The sequence below is a fragment of the Salvelinus namaycush genome, chromosome 18 (genome assembly GCF_016432855.1).
Source record: "Salvelinus namaycush isolate Seneca chromosome 18, SaNama_1.0, whole genome shotgun sequence".
Taxonomy (NCBI): domain Eukaryota; kingdom Metazoa; phylum Chordata; class Actinopteri; order Salmoniformes; family Salmonidae; genus Salvelinus; species Salvelinus namaycush.
In genome coordinates this window covers 8,963,635-8,981,770 of record NC_052324.1, presented here as the reverse complement: position 1 = coordinate 8,981,770, position 18,136 = coordinate 8,963,635, and positions in this window count along the sequence as shown.

The following is an 18,136-nucleotide window of genomic DNA, read 5'->3' as shown; positions in this document are numbered from 1 at the left end:
CAGGAATGGAAGACCCAGAGTTACCTCTGATGTAGAGGATAAGTTCATTAGAGTTACCAGCCGCAGAAATTGCAGCCCAAATAAATGCTTCAGTAACAGACATATCTAAACATCAACTGTTCAGAGGAGACTGTGAATCAGGCCTTCATGGTCGAATTGCGGCAAAGAAACCACTACGAAAGGACACCAATAATAATAAGAGACTTGCTTGGGCCAAGAAACAAGCAATTGACATTAGACCGGTGGAAATTTGTCCTTTGGTTTGAGATTTTTTGTTCCAACCGCCCTGTCTTTGTGAGACACAAAGGGTGAACAGATGATCTCTGTATGTGTATTTCCCACCGTAAAGCATGGAGGAGGAGGTGTTAAGGTGTGGGGGTGCTTTGCTGGTGACACTGTCTGTGATTTATTTAGAATTCAAGGCACACTTAACCAGCATGGCTATCACAGCATTCTGCTGCAGCGATATGTCATCCCACCTGGTTTGGGCTTAGTGGGACTATCTGCTGACTATCTGCTGCATCAGATGACCTGGCCTCCACAATCCCCCAACCAAATTGAGATGGTTTGGGATGAGTCGGTCAGCAGAGTGAAGGAAAAGCAGCCAACAAGTGCTCAGCACATTTGGGAACTCCTTCAAGACTGTTGGAAAATTATTCCAGGTGAAGCTGGTTGAGAGAATGCCAAGAGTATGCAAAGCTGTCATGCAGGCAAAGGGTGGCTATTTGAAGAATAAAATATATTTAGATTTGTTTTACACTTTCTTGGTTACTACATGATTCCATATGTGCTTTTTCATAGTTTTGATCTCTTCACTACTATTCTTAATTCTAATATATATATATATATACACACACACACATACACACACACACACACACATATACACACACACACACACACACACACACACACACACACACACACACACACACACACACACACACACATACATACATTTTATTCATAGAATAGCAACCATGAAAATGCAAAATATCACACGTTTATATCCTATTGCTTTTATATGACACAGCGTTACTTGTACAATTTAGCACTCATGTTTATCTAAAATAGAACCTATTGGAAATATGATAGAGAGTGGTTGTTAGGTGTTGCGGTTCACAAGGCACAGCCTATGTTTGCCTAGAGTAGACCTTTCAGAATATAACCGCATGCAGCCTCCATGTCATTAACACTAGGCCACAGGACATAATGAAGTTCCCTGCATGTGTTTGCATGATTAAAGAGAGGTACAGTGTGTGTGTGTGTGTGTGTGTGTGTGTGTGTGTGTGTGTGTGTGTGTGTGTGTGTGTGTGTGTGTGTGTGTGTGTGTGTGTGTGTGCATGTTCATCTGTGTGTGTTCATTTTTGTGCGTGTGCTTTGGCACACAGATGACATTAGGTGCCAGCGTACAACACGGCTTTCGGAAGTCCATAAGCAAAAATCTACAATATGAATTAAGTCTTTAATATTGTGCAATAAATGCGTAATAAACAAATAGTAGATCGTGGTAATAAAGCAGCAAGGTTAAAGCATTACCCAAAGAAAATGGGTCATTTGCTAAATGTATTTATATGAAAGCTGCTATTTCATTCAAATTATTTATTTTCCATCTATAATTTTCCTATTACCTATTCATCATGTAATTCCATATTTCATGCCTGGGTGCGATCCTTCCACCATGTTATATATTACTGATGCTTGTGCCTCTTAGCGATAGCACATTCTTTCCGGCATTTTCCCCCCCACAAAACCGTAACATTTCCATATTTTTTGCTCATTTTGATTCGCGGAATTACCAGGAGTAGGGCATTTGGGGTGGGGGGGGGGGGGGGGGGGGGTTGACGACATCAGTTATCAATTTATAATTAAAAGGAATAAAACTGCATTTTTTTTCTCCATTTAATATCCAAGTAGCCGTCAGTGGAGTGTGTAATAGCGCTGCGTAGGTAGGGTTTCTCCTGCATCATCATTTTACAGCGAGAACAAAGAATATGCGCATAATAAAATCATGCAAATGAATGCAAATCGCTGGCAGCAAGGAGGAGAGGGAAGGTGGAAGGAGGGAGGGGAGATGCAGAAGCCAAGAGGAGTGGTAGGGCTTGGTACTTACCCTCGCTAGGCAAACCTCATGCCCTGCACAATTTAAGATATCGCTATTTTGACAAAAGGGATAGATGGCCAAAAAATATTGCTTCATTTATCTCTGTCTTATTCCAAACCCTTCTTTTTAGTTGTAGATTTGTACCGAAGTGTTTTTGAATATCCCTCCTTTGGGCCTGGATGGACCAATTTGAATTCAGATTCTCCAAATGCCAATTTCGAAGTTGCAAGACAATGCAAAGCCCAAACAAGATACATCTTGCATGTGTCATTTCCCTCAGTTACTCCTTATTCTCCTCCCTTCCCTCCTTAGCAACATTTTGCATAAATGTTTTTTGAGAATTACATAATCTATTCTCAATCCTTTTTTTCATCTGCTGAATGCAGTGAATCGAAATGAAAATGTGTCTCTTGTGTTTTGATGGAAGAGACCAGGTTAGGGAGGGCAGGGCAGTACTTCGTGTGTTGGCTGATGCAACGCTGCTATGGCCCTATACAGCATCAGAGAAATGCAAAACATATATTACTAACACCACAGCTAATGAAAGTCTCCCCCTTACCCCCCCCGTCCGCTCACTAAAAACCAGCCGACACTTCAACCTTATCAAAAATGTGACATTTTCCTGAGTACGTTCATTAAGCCCAAGCGAGGGGGATTAGGGTTTGACAACCACCCCCGCCCTTTTCTTGCCCTTAGCCCTTTTCACAAATCACATATTCACATTATATTTCTGGATATTCAAATCAGTGTACACCATGCACATTGAGATTTGTTTGTAATGTATTATATATACTTGGGATGAGGAAAATGCACTCTGGTCATGCAGGTTGTATGTGTAAAAACATTTTCAATAAAAATTTTACAGTGAAAATTTGAAATACAATTTGCCTTTCGACTGCTCAGTGTTTTCAACTGGGAGATAGCTTGCTGGCAGATTACAGGTATGCCATTCTGTGTACATCTAACCAGGGATGGTGTACTCAACCTTCAACTTAATTCCAATATAATTGACACATTTAAGATTACTTTGACTACTTTTCATTTTGAACAGTATTTTGTAGTTTGTTATAGCTTAGTCTTTATAACTGTGAAAAAGGCATAGACTGTGTGTGTGTGTATATGTCTACATAGTGCTCTGAGCTGCCCATATTTAAACAATGATCAGTGATTTGTGTGCAGTAGCATATAAAAGAACACTGGAATAATTACATCTCACACGCACGCGCACGCACGCACGTACGCACGCACGCACGCACGCACGCACGCACGCACGCACGCACGCACGCACGCGCGCGCACGCACGCACGCACGCACGCACGCACGCACGCACGCACGCACGCACACGCACACGCACACGCACACGCACACGCACACGCACACGCACACGCACACGCACACACACACACACACACACACACACACACACACACACACACACACACACACACACACACACACTGGACTACTCTTCAGCCACAATATGGCGAGTGAGAGAAGAGGGGGAAGGCATAGACAGACACTTACAATAATGCATAATGATGTTAACATTCCTGCATGTCTAATAGAGGCGGGACTGAGACAGACAATGGTTAGGCCGTCGTCTTGGTGTGTGTGTGTGTGTGTGTGGGTGTGCATGTGTATGTCTGGCAACAGTTAATAAAGATGAAATCATTGTGGCCTGGTGGGTGTACTACAGAGGTATTGCTCATGTTTGTTGGGTGCCATGCCGAAGTGACTGAGAAACTTTGGCTAAAGCATTAATCCAATCAAAAATGATGGAAGATCTTGCATGTGTGTGCGTGAACGTGTGTGGGTCTGTTAACTAAGCATGTTTATGAATATACAGTACCAGTCAAAAGTTTGGACAGAGGCTTCTTCAAGGGTTTTTCTTTATTTTTACTATTTTCTGAATTGTAGAATAAGTCATTAAAACTTTGAAATAAGACATGGAATCATATAGTAACCAAAAAAGTGTTAAACAAATCTAAATATATTTGAGATTCTTCAAAGTAGCCACTGTTTGCCTTCATGACAGCTTTGCACACTCTTGGCATTCTCTCAATCAGATTCACCTGGAATGCTTTTCCAACAGTCTTGAAGGAGTTCCCTATATGCTGAGCACTTGTTGGCTGCTTTTCCTTCACTCTACGGTGCAACTCATCCCAAACCATCTCAATTGGGTTGAGGTTGGGTGATTGTGGAGGCCAGATCATCTGATGCAGCACTCCATCACTCTCCTTCTTGGTAAAATAGCCCTTACACAGCCTGAAAGTCTGTTTTGGATCATTGTCCTGTTGAAAAACAAATGAAAGTCTCACTAAGCGCAAACCAGACGGGATGGTGTATCGCTGCAGAATGCAGTGGTAGCCATGCTGGTTAAGTGTGCCTTGAATTCTAAATAAATCACTGACAGTGTCACCAGCAAAGCACCCCCACACCATCACACCTCCTCCTCCATGCTTCACGGTGGGAACTACACATGCGGAGATCATCCGTTCACCTACTCTGCATCTCACAAAGACTCGGCGGTTGGAACCCAAAATCTAAAATTTGGACTCATCAGACCAAAGGACAGATTTTCCATTGCTCGTGTTTCTGGGCCAAAGAAATTATATTCTTCTTATTGGTGTCCTTTCATAGTGGTTTCTTTGCAGCAATTCGACCATGAAGGCCTGATTCACGCAGTCTCCTCTGAACAGTTGATGTTGAAATGTGTCTGTTACTTGAACTCTGTGAAGCATTTATTTGGGCTACAATCTGAGGTGCAGTTAACTCTAATGAACTTATCCTCTACAGCAGAGGATAAGTAATGATGGACTGTTGTCTCTTTGCTTATTTGAGCTGTTCTTGGCATAATATGGACTTGTCTTTTACCAAATAGGGCTTTCTTCTGTATACCAACCCCACCTTAACTTTCAACAAGGCACACCTGGTAATTGAAATGCATTCCAGGTGACTACCCCATGAAGCTGGTTGAGAGAATGCAAAACTGTCATCAAGGCAAAGGGTGGCTACTTTGAAGAACACTTTTTTGGTTACTACATGATTCCACATGTTATTTCATAGTTTTGATGTCTTCTCTATTATTCTACAATGTAGGAAATAGTAAATAGTAAAAATAAAGAAAAACCCTGGAATGAGTAGGTGTGTCCAAACAAAACCAATGCGCTGGAAGCTATATGACATCCACAGTAAAAACCGAATAGGTTGCATTTCTACGAATAAATCCTTCATTTAATCTCATTTAAATATTTTATAAGTGTGTCAAAGGGGTGGGGCTTAATTATGAGTGTAAGCATACACATCACCAAGTTCTCCACCAATGTCTATTCTCTCTAAACCTCCCGTCACGTCGAGCGATACATAAACACAGAAGATAATGGATTGGATATCAAAACTGAAGGAAGTGATACAAAACGGAGATGGGGAAAGACAGGGCAGTGTCTCCAGACGAGGACTGGCAAAAATGAAGGTCCTTTTCTGTGGGCACCCGTGGCATCTGGATTGCAGATCACTGAATTCCCCCCGAATGCGTTTCCGGGCTTAGGTGAGGGGGCCTTGGTTTATAGCCTACGAGGCCCCATCTCTGCCTCGGTACACTTTGGTTTTTTCCTATTCAAAATATGCATTTAGTATTTCTGAATCAAATGTCAAGTTCATTTCCTGTGTGCCATGAGCGGTGTGTGTCCTCCCCTTGGGTGTGTGTGGCAGCACCGAGGATGTGAGTGGGGGAAGGGGGCACTGCGAGGAAAGGAGAGAGGAGAGGAGAGGTGTGGAGGCGGGGGCGAGTACAGTATACTAGTGTTTGTAAATTGGCTCTCTCTGAAGCGCCGGAGTGGCGGGTTGCGTGCATGTGTGTACATACAAAGAGTAACTGGTTGTGTTTTTTGTGTTCATTGAGTGTGTATGTGTATGCATGCATGCACGTGTTCCCTTGAACACTTACATTTCTAAAACTGTTTCTGGACGTGAAAGTGTTTGCAGGTGTACTTGCTTCAGTCTGATGCTATTCCACGTGATTATTTTGTTATTTATGGATTTTCTGTTTGAAGTTATCAAGTTATCAGCATTATTATTTTCAATAATCATTTATCATTTCAAGTGTGTTTTCCTATTGGAATTCTACACCTACAGCCAATGATATCACAAAACGAACCTGTTATGGTATCATGTGGAGCACATTCCACCCTCATTAAGGAGAATAGTCCCTTATGACACGACCAATCAGAATGCTATCTTTCTATATTTCAGCTACAGGGAGCTGACCCATGGGCCCTGGCCATTAACTAATGATATCTCACTGTTCCATCATTATCACAGCCTCTCATCTTCATACTCGACTACAAAGACCTCTGTGTGTCTGTCTGTGTGAGTCTCTCTGTGCGTATGTGTCCATGAGTGTGTGTTAGAGCAATGTGCAGTTTAGAGTGCATTTTCTCATCAGCAGAGTCCTATCTGTAAACTGATTTAAAACACAACCCTATCACTAATGTCACTCATTACATGTGATCTTTCAAACATGCGTGTGCTCTATTATTATATTCAATAACGCTTCTCATGTAGGATTTCTAGCTTCTGTGTGGCCTTCTGATGGCAGTCTCGGTCTCTTTCTGCCACTGTGGACTCTTGCTATATTCATTGAGGTTTTGTTGATTTTCTTTCCCAGTCCCCCCTATTTGCATTGAGTAATTGGGTGCTTCTGACAATCCTCATGTCTAGTGTACGTGTCCCTTTCATTTACGGGGTGCATCTTTTTTTAGTATTCTTTGGGTAAAAAGAAACGAATACTGTTGTTTTTTGAGAAACAATCAACACACTATTTGTATATATTTTATATGATCAGCCAATATTGTTATGCTGGAGTTAGTGACACAATATTTTAATATGAAATAAATACAATTATAGAAAATCATGCAATATTAGTATTTTAATGTCAACAGCCACACTCATTTGAAATGTGCATGTGTTGTGACAGCCATCATTCCAGTGTCTACGAGTGTACAATAAGGTGCTATCTAGAACCTAAAATTGTTATTTGGCTGTCCCCATAGGAGAACCCTTTGAAGAACCCTTTTTGGTTCCAGGTTCAACCCTTTTGGTTCCAGGTAGAACCCTTTTGGGTTCCATGTAAAACCCTTTCCACAGAGGAACCCAAAATGGTTCTATCTGGAACCAAAAAAGGTTATACCGGCGCTTTAAAAAGGGTTATTCTATGGGGACAGCCGAAGAACCCTTTTGAAACCCTTTTTTCTAAGAGTGTATGAATGTGTATTTGCGTATTGCGACAGCCCTGTAAAACGCTGTAATGTGGAGAAATGGATCATTCATTTGTCATGTGTGCTTTCGCTGATGTATGCTCCTGCCCCACAAAAATGTCACATCCCATAACCCAGAAAAATTACCAGTCCCACCTAATTACACATATTCATGATGCTGCTTTGCATGGCGCAGGTATCATGGTCTGTAGCGAGGCACCGCGATCCAGCGATGTGTCAGAGCAAAAGGCTCGGAATCCACTGATTCACTGTGTCTCCTCACAAGCGTAGGTTGGATAACACTCCCTTCATTCATGTACATTTTATTATGATTCGAGAGCGCTTGGAAAGCCTTTTTGTGGTGGTATAGCCTCTACATGCCCGCAACATTTAATCTGTATTAAAGAAATTAGCTTTGTCCTGGATTATCAAGGTCATTCTGAAAGAGAGGATTTTTCTTTTAAAAGAGAGGAACTCTCTTTTAGCCATATTTCTTTCTTCATATTTCAACATAAGTTTTTTCCTATTGTTCTCTCTTTTGCACTCCCTCTTTTTTCCTCCCCGTCTCTCTCTATCTACCTCTCTCTCATTCTTCCTCTACAATCTCATGAGTGTGGTTATGCGTGGACATGATGATGAACCTTGCTGACCTTGATGAACCATGTGCAAATCAGAGAGGGAATGCTGTTCACATCAGAAATAGGGACGAGGATGAGACCGAGCGAATGAGAAACAAACCAAGATGGAGGAAAGAGTGATGATATCGGGAGAGAGATGGGAACAAGGGGATGGAAAGAGAGGAGAGGAGGAGACGAAGGGTCCTAGTGGTTGGCTCAATGGCCCTTTGTAGCAGCTTGCATAGCGGAGGGAGCAGACTTAATCAGAGGACAGGGTTTGGGCTGTGCCACTGCTTGGGTAAACAGCGATTGTTCTCAGCGCGGGGTTCCAAACACTGCCAACAATGGCACCATTGTCCTGCCAGCTCTCATTAGAGAGAGAACCAGTGGCAAGAGGGGCAAAGAGGGTAGGGAGAGAGGAGGGGTGGTTGGGGTAGATGGAGAGACTAGGAAGCTGACAGGAACAGGGAGTGGGGGGGGGGGGGGGGGGGGGTAGAGGCATCATCCTTTCCCTCTCTCTCACTCTCTAGCTTCTTCTCGTTCTCTTATACACTTGAAATCGGAAGTTCACGTACACTTAGGTTGGAGTCATTAAAACAGGATTTTCAACCACTCCACAAATTTCTTGTTAACAAACTATAGTTTTGGCAAGTCGGTTAGAACATCTTCTTTGTGCATGACACAAGTCATTTTTCCAACAATTGTTTACAGACAGATTATTTCACTTATAATTCACTGTATCACAATTCCAGTGGGTCAGAACTTTACATACACTAAGTTGACTGTGCCTTTAAACAGCTTGGAAAATTCCAGAAAATTATGTCATGGCTTTAGAAGCTTCTGGTAGGCTAATTGACATCATTTGAGTCAATTGGAGGTGTACCTGTGGATGTATTTCAAGGCCTACCTTCAAACTCAGTGCCTCTTTGCTTGACATCATGGGAAAATCAAAAGAAATCAGCCAAGACCTCAGAATAAAAATTGTAGACCTCCACAAGTCTAGTTCATCCTTGGGAGCATTTACAAACGCCTGAAGGTACCATGTTCACCTGCACAAACAATAGTACGCAAGTATAAACACCATGGGACCACGCAGACGCATACCGCTCAGGAAGGAGACGCGTTCTGTCTCCTAGAGATGAGCGTACGTTGGTGCGAAAAGGGCAAATCAATCCCAGAAGAACAGCAAAGGACCTTGTTGAGATGCTGGAGGAAACAGGTCAAAAGTATCTATAGCCACAGTAAAACAAATCCTATATCGACATAACCTGAAATGCCACTCAGCAAGGAAGAAGCCACTGCTCCAAAACCTCCATAAAAAAGCCAGATTACGGTTTGCAACTGCACATGCGGACAAAGATCGTACTTTTTGGAGAAATGTCCTCTGGTCTGATGAAACAAAAATATAACTGTTTGGCCATAATGACCATCGTTATGTTTGGAGGAAAAAGGGGGATTCAAGCCGAAGAACACCATCCCAACCGTGAAGCACGGGGGTTGCAGCATCATGTTGTGGGGGTGCTTTGCTGCAGGAGGGACTGGTGTACTTCACAAAATAGACAGCATCTTGAGGAAGGAAAATGTATGTGGATATATTGAAGTAACATCTCAAGACATCAGTCAGGAAGTCAAAGCTTGGTCGCAAATAGGTCTTCCAAATGGACAATGACCCCAAGCATACTTCCAAAGTTGTGGCAAAATGGCTTAAGGACAACAAAGTCAAGGTATTGGAGTGGCCATCACAAAGACCTCAATCCCATAGAAAATTTGTGGGCAGAACTGCGTTTGCGAGCAAGGAGGCCTACAAACCTGACTCAGTTACACCAGCTCTGTCAGGAGGAATGGGCCAAAGTTCACCCAACTTATTGTGGGAAGCTTGTGGAAGGCTACCCAAAACGTTTGACCCAAGTTAAACAATTTAAAGGCAATGCTACCAAATACTAATTGAGTGTATGTAAACTTCTGACCCACTGGGAATGTGATGAAAAAAATAAAAGCTGAAATAAATCATTCTCTCTACTTATTCTGACATTTCACATTCTTAGGTGCCTTGCTCAGGGGCACAACTACAGATTTTAATCTAGTCGGCTCGGGGATTTACGAACCAGCGACCTTTCGGTTACTGGCTCATCGCTCTTAACCGCTAGGCTACCTCCTCTCACCCTCTTTGCCCCTCTCCAACCTATTTCTCTTACATTCCTCTCATCTGCTTACCTTACTTCCTTGCTGTATCCTTCTGTTTTCTCTAAATCATCTTTCCATCCTCCTACCACTTTCTTATTTCCTCCTTTTCTCTTTTCTTCCTCTCATCCTCCCATTGTTATCCTGGCTGTGCCATTTGGGGCGGTAGAGGATGCCTTGCCTGTCATATCACCCAACCACTAAGAGAGAAAGAGGCAGAAAGAGAGAGCAGGGGGGGGGGGGAGAAAGGGGAAAAACTAAAAAGATCATGTTTCCTGCGATAATGAACATGGACGAATGATGAGCATAATCGAATACATTATGCTCTTGTTAGCCTAGGCAATCAATTAGGGGACAGCACACCATCCGACTTGACTTGGGCACCATCTTTTTCACACCTTAAACCAATGCTTCCGCCTCACCACTTTCCAACCCTCAATACCCAATGGCCACAAAAGATCAGATTTGATTCTTTAATGTGAATGAGGACATAGTGTTGCATATGCATTTTCCTTCATTCATTCATTCATTCCACATTCCCGGAAATATTAGTCATGTTCCTCTACATTAAATGGTTTGGCAGTGTGTGTGTGTACGTGTGCGTGTGAATGCTGCATGAGCATGCAAACAAATTTTGGCAGATTAAACAGATGACATGTATTTTTTTTACTTTTATACTTATTATGTTCATATGGGTAAGCCTCAACCATATGGACAAACTAATACAAAATAGATAACACAACCATAATCTATTTAGTAAACCTTCACTTGCTCTCCAGAACTATGCAAAGGAAAGGGGAAAAGCGAGATGGCTGGTTCCCCTGAATTCCAACTGTATTCTGACACTTCTAAAAGAATGTCTGTGGTTTAAGGAGATGAGAATCCGGCCTGACAATGTCTCTGAGTGACAATGACAATTGCATACAAAATTGTCATTCAAGTCCCATCAGCGATTCATACAGAGTTTGGAGAAATTCCTCTGTCTTCTTTCATGTTTTTCTTTTTTTTTGCCCGCCATGCAGAGAAATGGCCCCGGTAATGGTAGCAATCTGTACCCAGAAAGGCAAGGGGCATTTCAGCTCCAACACAGGCACAAATCATGTCTGTCTGGAGGATTTGAGAGGATGTTGGCAATCAGTATAACATATAGACTTTCACGAAAGGAACTCTGTGATCTAAGTGTTTTTTAGAAGTTCAATGAGACAAAAGAAAGGAAGAAAGAAAGAAGAAAGAGAGAAAATACAATTAATACTGTGAGAGAGATGGCCTCCTGTTCAAGGGCAGGAGGCTGGGTTGCTATGGCTCCAGGTCTCTGATATGCCCATATGCAGCACAGAGAGGGACTCATTTAAATGCGTGTGCATGTGTGTGCGGGTGCATTTGCATGTGTGTGCCTTCTATAGAAGATTCTGAAAAAAACTCAAATTATGTAAGGGATAATCAACGAGGGGCTATGCTTTCTATGGAAAATAATGAACGACATGGAAGGTGTGTTCCACGGCGTGTTAGCGGAATGGAACTGACCTTCCACGGAGTTGCATTATTACCCTTAGAACGCATTGCATTATTTCCCTTGGAACGCATAGAGCCCCGAGTTGATTATCCCTTTTATGCCATAGCTATAATGTAACACATCTGCTGCTAGAAATGTCTTCATTTGCAGGTAGAAATGTGTTCAACATCCACTGAAGTAGCTAGCAGGTTGAGTAGATAGCTACAGTAGTTAGTTGCCTTGGTAACCAAACAAACAGACTTGCTAGTTTAGCTACCCAAACTATCTGTCCTAGCTTGCTATTATGAAAATCGAATTCAACAAGACTTTTGCTTTCAAAAGCAGCTCAAACGTAGGACATGTAAGAATGTACTATAGATATTATTAGATCCCCCCACCAGGAGAGAGAGTGACGTATGACGTAAAGGTAACGTAAGGGTAATGGCGGACTGAAGGGATTTATGTAGAGCACCTCAAGATAAAACATAATATTCGAAATATCTGCTAAATTAGACTAAAATATTAGCACTACTTAATCTGGTGAGTGATAACCTTCAATCTGGACAATAACACAAAACAAATCCTAAAACTAGAGACATTTATCGACAAATATTACGAAAACAGGCAACAACCAAACATGACGGAGAGTAAGACAGGGGAACCGATTACAAAACGAAAACGTGACTCTTCTACAGACACTGATGATTTAATATTCTCACCACCCGGAATGGTAAAGGTCGAAACCGATCTGTTAAAATCAATAAATGACAAACTGGGTATACTTGAATTAGTTAGTAAGGATATAAAAGAGTTGAAGGCAAGCCTAGAGATGAGTGATGAAAAAGCTGCGACATTGGAGAAGCAAACACACGCGCTAAAAGGGACAGTCAATAAGATTGAAACCGAAATGAATGGAATTAAAAAGGAGAACACCGTTCTGAAGGAAACCTTACTAGACATACAAACTAGATCCATGAGAGAGAATTTGGTACTTACAGGTATCCAAGAAAAAGAAGGAGAAGTTCCTGAATCTATAGTTAGAGAGTTCCTCCTTACAGCGCTTCAGATTCCACGCGAAGTTATCGACAAAATCCAACTTGAACGCGTTCACCGCTTCGGACAGAGAGGGCAGAGGTACGAACGCCCAATCGTTGCCAAATTTGCTTCATTTAAAGATAAAATAATGGTTAAAAGCCTGGGTAAAAGACTTGCTGGGACCAAAATTGGCATGAATGATCAGTTTCCGAAGGAAATTGCAGAACGGCGCAAAGTTCTGTATCCAATTTTCAAAGAAAATAGATTAAAAGCGAAACGAGTAGCTCTCGTCGTTGATAAACTATATATTGATAACCAGTTGTTCAGAGACACAAAGACTACTCCATGGTTATTTTAAAAATTACAAAGTTCTCATAGACGAGGGAAATAAACACAATTCAAGCCCGGTTACTGATTGTAACAATACAATAAAAAATATAGCTTTTCTATAAATCTTCACATATAACTAATTGAACACACAAGCACTAATTCAACATAGTGAAGATAAAAACTAAGTAAACAGAAGGCACAGTATGTGTGGATGGTATGGTTTGTGTTTATTTTTTATTTTATTTGTTATGTTTGGAAAGTTGAGTGAGTGAGTAATGAAATGGTTGCATATCCCAGAGCCAATGTATTGCTGTGAGCCGGGTATGAGAGGGCTTTCAATGTTGTTCAGATGATGGATATACTTTTATAATGAATTATACGTCTTATTTATTTATTGTCCTATCATGGAGAACTACATTTTTTATTTATTTTTTTATAAATTATATCTAATTATTTATTATCCTATTTTAATGGTACGGTCCATGGCACTATACCCTAGACACCCACCTGAATGACCCAGATACTAAGGAGAAGTCCCTAACTGTTTTATGTGCCCGCTGTAAGCGGTCTGTATGCAGCTAAAATGAGGTCAGAGACCAAGAGCAGCACTGCCCCCTCAAGATTCTGAGCCTGCTTGGCAGGGTTGGTCCTGCAAAGCCAAAGCCCCATAAAGGGAGAGCATAATATACAAGGAAATTCTCAAAGCTGCTAATGAGAACCTTGACGACCTTGTACCTAGCCGGTGGGGATTCCGGTGGGGTGCCCCCACCCAGGCAGTGGCAGTGCTGGCAACACTAGCTGCAGTAACCCATGGGGAGGGGGTCACACTCGGACATTCAGAGAGGGGGTATATTATTGTGGCCCTGGCGGCACAAAATCAAAGTCGGACTGCATGGAGATGCGTGGGGACATGGTCATGACGGGTGGCCGTATTGTGGGTGTTTCAGGAATAAGGTGTACATTTGACCTCCATTATCTAGGATATGACAATGGTAAATAAATCTCTCAATTTTTGCTAATTTTTTGTGCGGTCTTGCAGGCCTTCTCATGCAGCTGCAACTGCAAGTGCATTTGTAAATCATGACCCATCTTGAGTTGGGCTCTGGGATGGTGCAATTGTTGAGAAAGTGAGCTTATGGTTGTGTGGGGGTAAGGGCTGAGTGTGTGTGGGTGTATGTGTGTATCCCACAACTGTTGCGAAGGAAGAAGTAAAAGATGTTAGGGACAATAGAGGATGATCCACAGATATATATAATACAAATCGAGGTGAGGGCAATGGAAATGCATATGGTAATTGATCTTCTTCAATTCGGTAAATGGCACTGTATGCTCTTTTCAAAGAATGGATCCCAGTCGGTTCAGGGCTATGGGATACAGGGGGTCGAGGGTGGTCTACCGGGCATTGGGATGACAAGCCATCTCGAGATGAGGCCTTTTAGCGGGTGGAATAGTAGGGACCAATTGGAGGTTTACTTAGTAGAAATGCAAATATCATGGTACAACTATATAGACACTCAATCATTATGTTACTTTTTAATAGTACGTTTACAAAAATATATTCTGATTAAAAGAATGAAAGGTGTGTCTCATTATGGTAAGTGGTGAAATAAGTATAGCCAGTTACAATTGTAATGGCTTAGCAGATAATAAGAAAAGACGATCAGTATTTACCTGGCTAAAAGAGAAGGATTATAATATCTATTGTTTACAGGAAACCCATTCAACAGTTTTAGATGAAGTTTTGTGGAAAAAGAACTGGGGGGGCAAAATATATTTCTCCCATGGGCAAAGAAATTCAAAAGGGGTGATGGTTTTAATTAACAATAATTTTGATCCAAATGTGCAAATTGTCCAAACAGATCCTCAAGGTAGATGGATTATTTTAAATATGTTATTGGACAATAAACAAATATGGCTTGTTAACCTATACGGTCCGAATAATGATGATCCAAGCTTCTTTGAAAATATATATAAGAATTTATCAACTCTACAAGCAACACTAGACTCTATTATTATAGTGGGAGATTTTAATACGGTCTTAAATACCTCTATAGACCGGAAAGGAAATCACACTACAAACTATCACCCTCAGGCACTTAAGGAAATCATGAATGTCATGGATATATTGGAATTAGTGGATATATGGAGACTTAAATACCCTGATTTAGTGAGATATACATGGCGGAGGCTGAATCAAGCTAGTCGTCTTGACTACTTTCTTATACCATTCTCTCTGGCACCAAAAGTTAAAAAAGTGTTGATAGGGGACAGAATGCGGTCGGATCATCACATAATTGGCATATATATTTCTCTTACAGAATTTCCACGTGGGCGAGGATATTGGAAATTTAATCAAAGTCTACTAGATGATAAATTGTTTAGAACTAGGACAGAAGATTTTATAACTGACTTTTTCAGACATAACATAGGTACAGCAGATCCCCTTATTGTATGGGACACTTTTAAGTGTGCCTTTAGAGGCCATGCAATTCAGTACTCATCTATAAAACAAAGGGAATTTAGATCAAAAGAGTCCATATTAACAAAGGAAATTGAAGGACTAACAGTACAGTTAGATAGCAATAAAAACAGTACCATAGAGGCACAGAATAAGTTAGAGGAAAAACAAAAAGAAATGGAGGAACTTATTCAAGAAAGATCCAGTGTAATATATTATAAAAATAAAGCGAACTGGATGGAATATGGGGAAAAATGCACCAAATTCTTTTTCAATCTTCAATATAGAAATGCTACCAAAAAAAATGTATTAAAACTTGTTACAAATGATGGAGTCACGCATGATTCACCAAATGATATTTTGAAAGAGGAAGTGAAGTACTTTAAGAATATGTTTTCGTTTCAGGCTCCTCCATCTCCACTAACTGAAACTAATTGTATGGATTTTTTTCCTATTAATAATGTAAAATTAACATCTGTACAGAAAGACTCATGTGAAGGCCAAATTACAGAGGAGGAACTGCTTGATGCAATTGGGGCCTTTAAGGATGGGAAAACTCCAGGGCTGGATGGCATACCAGTGGAAGTATACAAAACTTTTTTTGATATACTCAAAGGACCATTATTAGCTTGTTTTAACCACTCCTATATAAATGGTAGATTATCAGACACGCAACAAGAAGGTCTGATATCGTTATTACTGAAACAGGACCCAAGTGGTATATATAAAGATCCAGTCCAATTAAAAAATTGGAGACCTCTTACACTTCAGTGTTGTGATGCAAAAATCCTAGCAAAATGCTTGGCGCATAGAATAAAAAAAGTTTTGTCAGATATTATTCATCCTAATCAGACAGGTTTTTTACATGGACGATACATTGGAGATAATATAAGGCAAGTACTGGAAACAATAGAACACTATGAAATATCGGGGACACCAGGTCTGGTTTTCATAGCTGATTTTGAAAAGGCTTTTGATAAAGTACGACTGGAGTTTATATATAAATGCCTAGAATATTTCAATTTTGGGGAATCTCTTATAAAATGGGTTAAAATTATGTATAGTAACCCTAGGTGTAAAATAGTAAATAATGGCTACATCTCAGAAAGTTTTAAACTATCTAGAGGAGTAAAACAAGGTTGTCCACTATCGGCATATCTATTTATTATTGCCATCGAAATGTTAGCTGTTAAAATTAGATCAAACATTAATATTAATGGATTAGAAATCCGTGGCTTAAAAACTAAGGTGTCATTGTACGCTGATGATTCATGTTTTCTTTTAAAACCACAACTAGAGTCTCTCCACGGCCTCATAGAGGATCTAGATACCTTTGCTATCCTCTCTGGATTAAAACCAAATTATGATAAATGTACCATATTACGTATTGGATCACTAAAAAATACACATTTTATATTGCCATGTAGTTTACCAATTAAATGGTCTGACGGAGATGTGGATATACTCGGTATAAAAATCCCAAAAGAAAGAAATGATCTCACTCCAATAAATTTTTATAGAAAGTTAGCAAAAATAGATAAGATCTTGCTACCATGGAAAGGAAAATACTTGTCTATTTGTGGAAAAATCACCCTGATTAACTCTTTAGTCATATCACAGTTTACCTATTTGCTTATGGTTTTGCCTACACCTAGTGACCTGCTTTTTAAATTATATGAACAAAAAATATTCCATTTTATTTGGAACGGCAAGCCAGATAAAATTAAAAGGGCCTATTTATATAACGAATATGAATTCGGAGGGCAGAAATTATTAAATATTAAAGCATTAGACCTCTCACTAAAGGCATCAGTCATACAAAAGTTATACTTAAATCCAAACTGGTTCTCTAGTAAATTGGTACGAATGTCTCATCCTATGTTCAAGAAGGGCCTTTTTCCCTTTATTCAGATTACACCTGCTCACTTTCGGTTGTTTGAAAAGGAAATAATCTCCAAAATATCCTTATTTTTTAAACAAGCCTTAGAAAGTTGGTTGCAATTTCAGTTTAATCCACCTGAAAGGACGGAACAAATAGTACAACAAATATTGTGGTTAAATTCAAATATAGTAATTGATAAAAAAACTGTATTTATCGAAGAAATGTTTAAAAAAGGTATAATTTTTGTGAATGATATCATAAATAGGACTGGTGGAGTTATGTCACACATGCAGCTCACACAGACATATGGAAATGTCTGCTCTACCCAAAATTACAACCAATTAATTGCAGCATTACCACAAAAATGGAAGAGGCAAGTAGAAGGGGAAAAAAGTAAGGAACTTGTATGTCGGCCCTGTATTAAAGAACATAAATGGTTAAAGAAAAGTGTGATAAATAAAAACATATACCAATTTCATTTAAGGACCAAAAAACTGACAGCTGTGCCATATAAATTGCAAAATAGTTGGGAAGAGATGTTCGATGTACCCATTCCATGGCACATGGTTTATGAATTGATACGCAAAACAACGCCGGATTCAAAACTTCGAATTTTTCAATTTAAATTATTGTACAAAATTCTTGCAACTAATAGAATGTTATATATATGGGGTATACAATCTTCCCAGCTCTGTAGATTCTGCTGTGAGGAGGCAGAGTCATTAGACCATTTATTTTGGTATTGTCCATATGTAGCTCGTTTTTGGTCACAGGTCCAGGAA